The 14,075-nt window shown below is 46.8% G+C and overlaps 1 protein-coding gene across 2 annotated transcripts in view; it reads left to right on the plus strand.

Moving 5' to 3' along the window:
• Window positions 1-14,075, plus strand: part of nbas (NBAS subunit of NRZ tethering complex) — a 299,089-nt gene that overhangs the window by 45,312 nt on the left and 239,702 nt on the right. The window lies entirely within an intron of this gene.

The following is a 14,075-nucleotide window of genomic DNA, read 5'->3' on the forward strand; positions in this document are numbered from 1 at the left end:
AGCCTGTCTGTCAGCCAATCAACCAGTCAGCCGGTCTGTCAGCCGGTCAGTCAGCCGGTCAATCAACCAGTCAGTCAACCGGTCTGTCAGCCGGTCTGTCAGCCGGTCTGTCAGCCAATCAACCAGTCAGCCGGTCTGTCAGCCGGTCTGTCAGCCGGTCTGTCAGCCAATCAACCAGTCAGCCGGTCTGTCAGCCGGTCTGTCAGCCGGTCTGTCAGCCGGTCTGTCAGCCGGTCTGTCAGCCGGTCAGGGTTCCATAGTTGTTTTAGTTCCTGTAGAGCTATAATGACGGTCTGTACTGTGGTTAAATCATTTTTTTCTACATCAGGAAACCTACTAATGACATGCTAATGAGGGCGGATATATTCAGTCAACGACAGGACAACTCTACCAGTGTTTACCACGAGCAGCGCCGGCTGGCTGCTCTACAGACCATTACGCCCTCGTTTTCAGTTTGCTACTTTTCGCTTGGTCCTGAAGTTTGCCTCGCCCTGCTAGACTCGTCTTCTATTGATCTAGAACAGGCACCTATCAGACTCGTCTTCTAGTGATCTATTGATCTAGAACAGGCACCTATCAGACTCGTCTTCTATTGATCTAGAACAGGCACCTATCAGACTCGTCTTCTATTGATCTAGAACAGGCACCTATCAGACTCGTCTTCTAGTGATCTATTGATCTAGAACAGACACCTATCAGACTCGTCTTCTATTGATTTAGAACAGGCACCTATCAGACTCGTCTTCTATTGATCTAGAACAGACACCTATCAGACTCGTCTTCTAGCGATCTATTGATCTAGAACAGGCACCTATCAGACTCGTCTTCTATTGATCTAGATCAGACTCGTCTTCTAGCGATCTATTGATCTAGAACAGGCACCTATCAGACTCGTCTTCTATTGATCTAGATCAGACTCGTCTTCTAGCGATCTATTGATTTAGAACAGGCACCTATCAGACTCGTCTTCTATTGATCTAGAACAGACACCTATCAGACTCGTCTTCTAGCGATCTATTGATCTAGAACAGACACCTATCAGACTCGTCTTCTATTGATCTAGAACAGACACCTATCAGACTCGTCTTCTAGCGATCTATTGATCTAGAACAGGCACCTATCAGACTCGTCTTCTAGCGATCTATTGATCTAGAACAGGCACCTATCAGACTCGTCTTCTAGCGATCTATTGATTTAGAACAGGCACCTATCAGACTCGTCTTCTATTGATTTAGAACAGGCACCTATCAGACTCGTCTTCTAGCGATCTATTGATTTAGAACAGGCACCTATCAGACTCGTCTTCTAGCGATCTATTGATTTAGAACAGGCACCTATCAGACTCGTCTTCTAGCGATCTATTGATCTAGAACAGGCACCTATCAGACTCGTCTTCTAGCGATCTATTGATCTAGAACAGGCACCTATCAGACTCGTCTTCTAGCGATCTATTGATCTAGAACAGGCACCTATCAGACTCGTCTTCTAGTGATCTATTGATCTAGAACAGACACCTATCAGACTCGTCTTCTATTGATTTAGAACAGGCACCTATCAGACTCGTCTTCTATTGATCTAGAACAGACACCTATCAGACTCGTCTTCTAGCGATCTATTGACCTAGAACAGGCACCTATCAGACTCGTCTTCTAGCGATCTATTGATCTAGAACAGACACCTATCAGACTCGTCTTCTATTGATCTAGAACAGACACCTATCAGACTCGTCTTCTAGCGATCTATTGATCTAGAACAGGCACCTATCAGACTCGTCTTCTAGCGATCTATTGATCTAGAACAGGCACCTATCAGACTCGTCTTCTAGCGATCTATTGATTTAGAACAGGCACCTATCAGACTCGTCTTCTAGCGATCTATTGATTTAGAACAGGCACCTATCAGACTCGTCTTCTAGCGATCTATTGATTTAGAACAGGCACCTATCAGACTCGTCTTCTAGCGATCTATTGATCTAGAACAGGCACCTATCAGACTCGTCTTCTAGCGATCTATTGATCTAGAACAGGCACCTATCAGACTCGTCTTCTAGTGATCTAGAACAGGCACCTATCAGGCTCGTCTTCTATTGATCTAGAACAGGCACCTATCAGACTCGTCTTCTAGCGATCTATTGATCTAGAACAGGCACCTATCAGACTCGTCTTCTAGCGATCTATTGATTTAGAACAGGCACCTATCAGACTCGTCTTCTAGCGATCTATTGATTTAGAACAGGCACCTATCAGACTCGTCTTCTAGCGATCTATTGATCTAGAACAGGCACCTATCAGACTCGTCTTCTAGCGATCTATTGATCTAGAACAGGCACCTATCAGACTCGTCTTCTAGCGATCTATTGATCTAGAACAGGCACCTATCAGACTCGTCTTCTATTGATCTATTGATTTAGAACAGGCACCTATCAGACTCGTCTTCTAGTGATCTAGAACAGGCACCTATCAGACTCGTCTTCTATTGATCTAGAACAGGCACCTATCAGACTCGTCTTCTAGCGATCTATTGATTTAGAACAGGCACCTATCAGACTCGTCTTCTAGTGATCTATTGATTTAGAACAGGCACCTATCAGACTCGTCTTCTAGTGATCTAGATCAGACTCGTCTTCTAGCGATCTATTGATTTAGAACAGGCACCTATCAGACTCGTCTTCTATTGATCTAGAACAGACACCTATCAGACTCGTCTTCTAGCGATCTATTGATCTAGAACAGACACCTATCAGACTCGTCTTCTATTGATCTAGAACAGACACCTATCAGACTCGTCTTCTAGCGATCTATTGATCTAGAACAGGCACCTATCAGACTCGTCTTCTAGCGATCTATTGATCTAGAACAGGCACCTATCAGACTCGTCTTCTAGCGATCTATTGATTTAGAACAGGCACCTATCAGACTCGTCTTCTATTGATTTAGAACAGGCACCTATCAGACTCGTCTTCTAGCGATCTATTGATTTAGAACAGGCACCTATCAGACTCGTCTTCTAGCGATCTATTGATTTAGAACAGGCACCTATCAGACTCGTCTTCTAGCGATCTATTGATCTAGAACAGGCACCTATCAGACTCGTCTTCTAGCGATCTATTGATCTAGAACAGGCACCTATCAGACTCGTCTTCTAGCGATCTATTGATCTAGAACAGGCACCTATCAGACTCGTCTTCTATTGATCTATTGATTTAGAACAGGCACCTATCAGACTCGTCTTCTAGTGATCTAGAACAGGCACCTATCAGACTCGTCTTCTATTGATCTAGAACAGGCACCTATCAGACTCGTCTTCTAGCGATCTATTGATTTAGAACAGGCACCTATCAGACTCGTCTTCTAGTGATCTATTGATTTAGAACAGGCACCTATCAGACTCGTCTTCTAGTGATCTATTGATCTAGAACAGACACCTATCAGACTCGTCTTCTATTGATTTAGAACAGGCACCTATCAGACTCGTCTTCTATTGATCTAGAACAGACACCTATCAGACTCGTCTTCTAGCGATCTATTGACCTAGAACAGGCACCTATCAGACTCGTCTTCTAGCGATCTATTGATCTAGAACAGACACCTATCAGACTCGTCTTCTATTGATCTAGAACAGACACCTATCAGACTCGTCTTCTAGCGATCTATTGATCTAGAACAGGCACCTATCAGACTCGTCTTCTAGCGATCTATTGATCTAGAACAGGCACCTATCAGACTCGTCTTCTAGCGATCTATTGATTTAGAACAGGCACCTATCAGACTCGTCTTCTAGCGATCTATTGATTTAGAACAGGCACCTATCAGACTCGTCTTCTAGCGATCTATTGATTTAGAACAGGCACCTATCAGACTCGTCTTCTAGCGATCTATTGATCTAGAACAGGCACCTATCAGACTCGTCTTCTAGCGATCTATTGATCTAGAACAGGCACCTATCAGACTCGTCTTCTAGTGATCTAGAACAGGCACCTATCAGGCTCGTCTTCTATTGATCTAGAACAGGCACCTATCAGACTCGTCTTCTAGCGATCTATTGATCTAGAACAGGCACCTATCAGACTCGTCTTCTAGCGATCTATTGATTTAGAACAGGCACCTATCAGACTCGTCTTCTAGCGATCTATTGATTTAGAACAGGCACCTATCAGACTCGTCTTCTAGCGATCTATTGATTTAGAACAGGCACCTATCAGACTCGTCTTCTAGCGATCTATTGATCTAGAACAGGCACCTATCAGACTCGTCTTCTAGCGATCTATTGATCTAGAACAGGCACCTATCAGACTCGTCTTCTAGTGATCTAGAACAGGCACCTATCAGGCTCGTCTTCTATTGATCTAGAACAGGCACCTATCAGACTCGTCTTCTAGCGATCTATTGATTTAGAACAGGCACCTATCAGACTCGTCTTCTAGCGATCTATTGATCTAGAACAGGCACCTATCAGACTCGTCTTCTAGCGATCTATTGATCTAGAACAGGCACCTATCAGACTCGTCTTCTAGCGATCTATTGATCTAGAACAGGCACCTATCAGACTCGTCTTCTAGCGATCTATTGATCTAGAACAGGCACCTATCAGACTCGTCTTCTATTGATCTAGAACAGGCACCTATCAGACTCGTCTTCTAGCGATCTATTGATCTAGAACAGGCACCTATCAGACTCGTCTTCTAGCGATCTATTGATTCGTCTTCTAGCGATCTATTGATCTAGAACAGGCACTTATCAGTCACAAAGCCAGCGATGACCGGTAAACTTTGACAAGTCTGCTGTGTGTCCCACCTCAGTACCTGGGTGTGTGTGTGGTGTGTGTGTGGTGTGTGTGGTGTGTGTGTGGTGTGGTGTGGTGTGTGTGTGGTGTGTGTGTGGTGTGTGTGTGGTGTGTGGTGTGTGTGTGTGGTGTGTGGGGTGTGGTGTGTGTGTGCACTACGGTTGCAGTGGGATTTCTTTACACAGAAGGGGAGAAGGAGAGAACGCACAATACTCCTTCATCGTCTGTGAGTCAATTTGTCCGTCTCGTAAAATGTGTTTAACGACGAGTCCAAATCCTCTCTATTGTCTTCCGGCACATTCCATTTCTGGCCTTTGGTCTTTTCATAAAGTGCATCGGCTTACTGTGCTTGGATTGACAAACGGTCAAGGTTCACTAGTTTAGAAATGGTCTCTTGACTGAGTAAAGTCCATCTGATATTTCTTGACGTCCATAAATCAGATGACATAGTTGTACAGTGCCTTCAGAAAGTATTCAGACCCCTTGACTTAAACCACATTTTGTTTTTGTCTACACACACTACCCCCATAATGACAAAGTGAAAACAATAATTTATTATTTTTTTTTTTTTTGGGGGGGGGGGGCTAAATTTAGAAAGTTAAATACATAAATATCTCACAAGTATTCACAACACATTAGTCTTTTTGGGTCTTTAAAAACGGCGCACACCTGGATTGTACAATATTTGCACATGTATTCTTTAAAAAATGATTTAAGCTCTTAAGTTGGTTGTTGATCATTACTAGACAACCATTTTGAAGTAGTATCATATATTTTCAAGACGATTTAAGTCAAACTTGTGTTTTAGGTTATTGTCCTGCTGAAAGGTGAATCTGTCTCCCAGTGTCTGTTGGAAAGCAGACAATCAGGTTTTCCTCTAGGATTTGGCCTGTGGTTAGTCCTATATCTTTTCTTTTTTATCCTGAAAAACTCCCCAGTCCTTGCCGATGACAAGCATACCAATAACATGATGCAGCAACCACCATGCATTCTATTCAGGACACATTGTTTTGCAATTTTACATTAGCCCTTCGTTACAAACAGGATGCATATTTTGTAATATATTTATTCTGTACAGGCTTCCTTCTTTTCACTCTGTCATTTAGGTTAGTATTGTGGAGTAACTACAATGTTGTTGATCCATCCTCAGTTGCCTCCTATCACAGCCATCTAACTGTTAGACTGATGCACCGGTGTGTCAATAGACAAAAAGCAACACAATGGGAACAAAAATCCCCAGCAAAATATGTCAGTTTAAGCCTTCAGCGTCTGTGTTGGGAGGTGGATGAGCTACAGCTGTGTTTGGGAGGTGGATGAGCTACAGCTGTGTTTGGGAGGTGGATGAGCTACAGCTGTGTTTGGGAGGTGGATGAGCTACAGCTGTGTTTGGGAGGTGGATGAGCTACAGCTGTGTTTGGGAGGTGGATGAGCTACAGCTGTGTTTGGGAGGTGGATGAGCTACAGCTGTGTTTGGGAGGTGGATGAGCTACAGCTGTGTTTGGGAGGTGGATGAGCTACAGCTGTGTTTGGGAGGTGGATGAGCTACAGCTGTGTTTGGGAGGTGGATGAGCTACAGCTGTGTTTGGGAGGTGGATGAGCTACAGCTGTGTTTGGGAGGTGGATGAGCTACAGCTGTGTTTGGGAGGTGGGTGAGCTACAGCTGTGTTTGGGAGGTGGGTGAGCTACAGCTGTGTTTGGGAGGTGGATGAGCTACAGCTGTGTTTGGGAGGTGGATGAGCTACAGCTGTGTTTGGGAGGTGGATGAGCTACAGCTGTGTTTGGGAGGTGGATGAGCTACAGCTGTGTTTGGGAGGTGGATGAGCTACAGCTGTGTTTGGGAGGTGGATGAGCTACAGCTGTGTTTGGGAGGTGGATGAGCTACAGCTGTGTTTGGGAGGTGGATGAGCTACAGCTGTGATTGGGAGGTGGATGAGCTACAGCTGTGTTTGGGAGGTGGATGAGCTACAGCTGTGTTTGGGAAGTGGATGAGCTACAGCTGTGATTGGGAGGTGGATGAGCTACAGCTGTGTTTGGGAGGTGGATGAGCTACAGCTGTATTTGGGAGGTGGATGAGCTACAGCTACAGCTACATTTACCCCTCTCTCTACCACTACATTTACCCTCTCTACCACTACATTTACCCCTCTCTACCACTACATTTACCCCTCTCTCTCTACCACTACATTTACCCCTCTCTCCCACTACATTTACCCCTCTCTCTCTACCACTACATTTACCCCTCTCTCCCACTACATTTACCCCTCTCTCTACCACTACATTTACCCCTCTCTCTACCACTACATTTACCCCTCTCTCTCTACCACTACATTTACCCCTCTCTCCCACTACATTTACCCCTCTCTCTACCACTACATTTACCCCTCTCTCTACCACTACATTTACCCCTCTCTACCACTACATTTACCCCTCTCTCTACCACTACTTGTACCCCTCTCTACCACTACATTTACCCCTCTCTCTACCACTACATTTACCCCTCTCTCTACCACTACATTTACCCCTCTCTACCACTACATTTACCCCTGTCTCTACCACTACTTGTACCCCTCTCTACCACTACATTTACCCCTCTCTCTCTACCACTACATTTACCCCTCTCTCCCACTACATTTACCCCTCTCTCTACCACTACATTTACCCCTCTCTCTACCACTACATTTACCCCTCTCTACCACTACATTTACCCCTCTCTCTACCACTACTTGTACCCCTCTCTCCCACTACATTTTTCCCCTCTCTCTCTACCACTACATTTACCCCTCTCTCTATACCACTACATTTACCCCTCTCTCTCTACCACTACATTTACCCCTCTCTCTCTACCACTACATTTACCCCTCTCTCTCTACCACTACATTTACCCCTCTCTCTCTACCACTACATTTACCCCTCTCTACCACTACATTTACCCCCCTCTCTACCACTACATTTACCCCCCTCTCTACCACTACATTTACCCCTCTCTCTCTACCACTACATTTACCCCTCTCTCTCTACCACTACATTTACCCCTCTCTCTCTACCACTACATTTACCCCTCTCTCTCTACCACTACATTTACCCCTCTCTCTACCACTACTTGTACCCCTCTCTCTACCACTACATTTACCCCTCTCTCTACCCCTCTCTCCCACTACATTTACCCCTATCTCTACCACTACATTTACCCCTCTCTCTCTACCACTACATTTACCCCTCTCTCTCTACCACTACATTTACCCCTCTCTCTCTACCACTACATTTACCCCTCTCTCTCTACCACTACATTGACCCCTCTCTCTCTACCACTACATTTACCCCTCTCTCTCTACCACTACATTTACCCCTCTCTCTCTACCACTACATTTACCCCTCTCTCTCTACCACTACATTTACCCCTCTCTCTACCACTACTTGTACCCCTCTCTCTACCACTACATTTACCCCTCTCTCTACCCCTCTCTCCCACTACATTTACCCCTCTCTCTACCACTATATTTACCCCTCTCTACCACTACATTTCCCCCTCTCTCTCCCACTACATTTCCCCCTCTCTACCACTACATTTACCCCTCTCTACCACTACATTGACCCCTCTCTCTCTACCACTACATTGACCCCTCTCTCTCTACCACTACATTGACCCCTCTCTCTCTACCACTACATTGACCCCTCTCTCTCTACCACTACATTGACCCCTCTCTCTCTACCACTACATTTACCCCTCTCTCTACCCCTCTCTCCCACTACATTTACCCCTCTCTCTACCACTACATTTACCCCTCTCTACCACTACATTTCCCCCTCTCTACCACTACATTTACCCCTCTCTACCACTACATTTACCCCTCTCTACCACTACATTGACCCCTCTCTCTCTACCACTACATTGACCCCTCTCTCTCTACCACTACATTGACCCCTCTCTCTCTACCACTACATTTACCCCTCTCTCTCTACCACTACATTGACCCCTCTCTCTCTACCACTACATTGACCCCTCTCTCTCTACCACTACATTTACCCCTCTCTCTCTACCACTACATTTACCCCTCTCTCTCTACCACTACATTTACCCCTCTCTCTCTACCACTACATTTACCCCTCTCTCTCTACCACTACATTTACCCCTCTCTCTCTCTACCATTACATTTATCCCTCTCTCTACCACTACATTTACCCCTCTCTCTCTCTACCACTACATTTACCCCTCTCTCTCTACCACTACATTTACCCCTCTCTCTCTACCACTACATTTACCCTTCTCTCTCTACCACTACATTTACCCCTCTCTCTCTCTACCACTACATTTACCCCTCTCTCTCTCTACCACTACATTTACCCCTCTCTCTCTCTACCACTACATTTACCCCTCTCTCTCTCTACCACTACATTTACCCCTCTCTCTCTCTACCACTACATTTACCCCTCTCTCTCTACCACTACATTTACCCCTCTCTCTCTACCACTACATTTACCCCTCTCTCTCTACCACTACATTTACCCCTCTCTCTCTACCACTACATTTACCCCTCTCTCTCTCCCACTACATTTACCCCTCTCTCTCTCCCACTACATTTACCCCTCTCTACCACTACATTTACCCCCCTCTCTACCACTACATTTACCCCTCTCTCTCTACCACTACATTTACCCCTCTCTCTCTCCCACTACATTTACCCCTCTCTCTCTCCCACTACATTTACCCCTCTCTCTCTACCACTACATTTACCCCTCTCCCTGTGATACTGTAATATTTCCACAGAGATGAAGAAATTGCAACCAGATCAGATTGTAGTAAGATGCTGATCTGACAGCTTTGAGACACACACAGTCTGCCTACATTAGACCGTGTCTGATGGGCCCTGTACCAAAGTAGTGCACGGTATAGGGAATAGGGTACTAGGGATGTTGTGGTACTCTGGGCCTGTGTTATAAAGTGTTTTCCAATAGGAGTGCTGACCTAGGATACATTTTAATGGACGAGGTGCACGTAATGCAACACCAGCACTTCTCCTCTGACGTGCTTTATGTCCCTCTGGTGTTTCCATCCAGGATTTACCTCAGTGATTTACCTAAAAGGCTCAGAACTACACGGACTGGATTTCTCTTTCCATCTCCGCGGACCGGCGCCCGTGTCTCACCGGGCCATGTCTCCGGAGGACCTATTCTCACTTGGGTTCAAAGGCCACTGGTCCTGGCTTTTACATAACAGTGGTCAACGTCAACGCCTTCTCACATTGCAACTGTCTGGCTTGTTGATTCTGCTCTTTTCCAGTCATCACTGTCAGCCCCAGCTAGCACCATTTCCCTAGTACAATATAAGGGTGTATATGCTAGTGCAGCGCTGGTGTCTGTGTGGGCGGGCGGCGCTGGTGGCGGGCGGCGCTGGTGGCGGGCGGCGCTGGTGACGGGCGGCGTTGGTGGCGGGCGGCGCTGGTGGCTGGTGGTGGACGGCGCTGGTGTCTGGTGGCGGGCGGAGCTGGTGTCTGCGTGGGCGGGCGGAGCTGGTGTCTGCGTGGGCGGGCGGAGCTGGTGTCTGCGTGGGCGGGCGGAGCTGGTGTCTGCGTGGGCGGGCGGAGCTGGTGTCTGCGTGGGCGGGCGGAGCTGGTGTCTGCGTGGGCGGGCGGAGCTGGTGTCTGCGTGGCGTTAGCCGTGGACAGATCTCTGAGCAGTGAAGCTGTGGTCGGTATCTTGAGGTCACCAGTGATGTCCGGGTTGAGCCTCTGATCCTGTGTGATTTTATGCTCAGAATCAAATTCTTACTACAGTGATGATGACGTGTGTTTGAGTTCTTCTCTGGTTAATTTGTGATTTCTATCCAGTGACTGGTGCTTGTTGATTTGTGTTCCTTACTTGGCCATTACAGAGGTACTGAGTCTCTGCTCATGTGTAATTGACTACTTAGTCAATGCTAACGACTTAGTCAATGCTAACGACTTAGTCAATGCTAACTACTTAGTCAATGCTAACGACTTAGTCAATGCTTACTACTTAGCATGAGGACTGCAGATGTGGCCAGGGCAATAAATTATAATGTCTGTACTGTGAGACGCCTAAGACAGTACTACAGGGAGACAGGACGGACAGGTGATCGTCCTCGCAGTGGCAGACCACGTGTAACACCTGCACAGGATCGGTACATGTGAACATCACACCTGCAGGACAGGTACAGGAAGGCAACAACTGCCCGAGTTACACCAGGAACACACAATCCCTCCATCAGTGCTCAGACTGTCCGCAATAGGCTGAGAGAGGCTGGACTGAGGGCTTGTAGGCCTGTTGTAAGGCAGGTCCTCACCAGACATCACTGGCAACAACATCGCCTATGGGCACAAACCCACCGTCGCTGGACCAGACAGGACTGGCTAAAAGTGCTCTTCACTGACGAGTCACGGTTTTGTCTCACCAGGGGTGATGGTTGGATTCGCGTTTATCGTGGAAGGAATGAGCGTTACACTGAAGCCTGTACTCTGGAGCGGGATCGATTTGGAGGTGGAGGGTCCATCATGATCTGGTGCGGTGTGTCACACATCGGATTGAGCTTATAGTCATTGCAGGCAATCTCAACGCTGTGCGTTACAGGGAAGTGGTACCCTTCCTGCAGGCTCATCCTGACATGACCCTCCAGCATGACAATGCCACCAGCCATTCTCTGCGTGATTTCCTGCAAGACAGGAATGTCAGTGTTCTGCCATGGCCAGCGACGAGCCCGGATCTCAAACTCATTGAGCACGTCTGGGACTTGTTGGATCGGAGGGTGAGGGCTAGGGCCATTCCCCCACAGAGATGTCTGGGACCTGTTGGATCGGAGGGTGAGGGCTAGGGCCATTCCCCCACAGAGATGTCTGGGACCTGTTGGACCGGAGGGTGAGGGCTAGGGCCATTCCCCCACAGAGATGTCTGGGACCTGTTGGATCGGAGGGTGAGGGCTAGGGCCATTCCCCCGCAGAGATGTCTGGGACCTGTTGGATCGGAGGGTGAGGGCTAAGGCCATTCCCCCCAGAGATGTCTGGGACCTGTTGGACCGGAGGGTGAGGGCTAAGGCCATTCCCCCGCAGAGATGTCTGGGACCTGTTGGATCGGAGGGTGAGGGCTAGGGCCATTCCCCCGCAGAGATGTCTGGGACCTGTTGGACCGGAGGGTGAGGGCTAAGGCCATTCCCCCCAGAGATGTCTGGGACCTGTTGGACCGGAGGGTGAGGGCTAAGGCCATTCCCCCGCAGAGATGTCTGGGACCTGTTGGACCGGAGGGTGAGGGCTAGGGCCATTCCCCCCAGAGATGTCTGGGACCTGTTGGATCGGAGGGTGAGGGCTAAGGCCATTCCCCCCCAGAGATGTCTGGGACCTGTTGGATCGGAGGGTGAGGGCTAGGGCCATTCCCCCGCAGAGATGTCTGGGACCTGTTGGATCGGAGGGTGAGGGCTAGGGCCATTCCCCCCAGAGATGTCTGGGACCTGTTGGATCGGAGGGTGAGGGCTAGGGCCATTCCCCCCCAGAGATGTCTGGGACCTGTTGGATCGGAGGGTGAGGGCTAGGGCCATTCCCCCCAGAGATATCTGGGACCTGTTGGATCGGAGGGTGAGGGCTAGGGCCATTCCCCCCTGAAAGTGGGAACTGTTGGATCGGAGGGTGAGGGCTAGGGCCATTCCCCCCTGAAATGTCTGGGAACTGTTGGATCGGAGGGTGAGGGCTAGGGCCATTCCCCCCTGAAGTGTTTGGGAACTTGCAGGTGCCTTGGTGGAAGAGTGGGGTAACATCTGACAGCAAGAACTAACTAATCTGGTGCAGTCCATGAGGAGGAGATTCACTGCAGTACTTAATGCAGCTGGTGGCCACATCAGATATTGACTGTTACTTTTGATTTTGACTTCCCTCTTTGTTCACGTGCAAAGTATTAGCATTTCTATCGGCGCAGTTTTCAGCTGTGTAGTGAAGTCCTTTGTCTTTTCTCCCGCTCTTTCTTACATGCTCCTCCCGTTCCATCATATTAGTGTAGTCCACTAGGGACTTTTTATTGCAGTATGTAGTAATCAATGTGTAACCTATTCTGTTTGTGCATGTAATAATGTGTGGTTAGTTAGTTAGTTAGTAAATATATAATTAAGCCGATGTGTATATCGCTGATTCATATTTTATGCTAGGGTTTTGCGACATTCAGAAAGCGACTGATAGAAGAACAATTAATGAATGACTGAAATGTGATTTATATCTTTAGAGTTAATTCAGAAAACGGCTACTTTTTCATGTTTCCCCAAAATTGCCGATGAGTTAGTTGTTACATGTGTAATTTAATCATCGTGATAATTAAACAGTTAATCAATTTGATAAAACCATCGTCATCACATTTCTGACACGACTTCGTCAATGATTACTACTTCGTCAATGATTACTGTTTAGTCAATGCTTACTACTCAATGATTACTACTCAGTCAATGCTTACTACTCAGTCAGTGCTTACTACTCAATGCTTACTACTCAGTCAATGCTTACTGTTTAGTCAATGCTTACTACTCAATGATTACTACTCAGTCAATGCTTACTACTCAGTCAGTGCTTACTACTCAATGCTTACTACTCAGTCAATGCTTACTACTCAATGATTACTACTTAGTCAATGCTTACTGTTTAGTCAATGCTCACTACTCAATGCTTACTACTCAGTCAGTGCTTACTGCTCAGTCAGTGCTTACTAGTCAGTGCTTACTACTCAGTCAGTGCTTACTACTCAGTCAATGCTTACTACTCAGTCAGTGCTTACTACTCAATGATTACTACTCAGTCAGTGCTTACTACTCAATGATTACTACTCAGTCAGTGCTTACTACTCAATGATTACTACTCAGTCAGTGCTTACTACTCAGTCAGTGCTTACTACTCAGTCAGTGCTTACTACTCAATGATTTCTACTTAGTCAATGCTTACTGTTTAGTCAATGCTTACTACTCAGTCAATGCTTACTACTCAGTCAGTGCTTACTACTCAGTCAGTGCTTACTACTCAATGCTTACTACTCAGTCAGTGCTTACTACTCAGTCAGTTTTTACTAGTCAGTGCTTACTACTCAGTCAGTGCTTACTACTCAATGCTTACTACTCAGTCAGTGCTTACTACTCAATGATTACTACTCAGTCAATGCTTACTACTCAGTCAGTGCTTACTACTCAATGCTTACTACTCAGTCAGTGCTTACTACTCAGTCAGTTTTTACTAGTCAGTGCTTACTACTCAGTCAGTGCTTACTACTCAGTCAATGCTTACTACTCAGTCAGTGCTTACTACTCAATGCTTACT

The sequence above is a fragment of the Oncorhynchus mykiss genome, chromosome 4 (genome assembly GCF_013265735.2).
Source record: "Oncorhynchus mykiss isolate Arlee chromosome 4, USDA_OmykA_1.1, whole genome shotgun sequence".
NCBI classification, from domain to species: domain Eukaryota; kingdom Metazoa; phylum Chordata; class Actinopteri; order Salmoniformes; family Salmonidae; genus Oncorhynchus; species Oncorhynchus mykiss.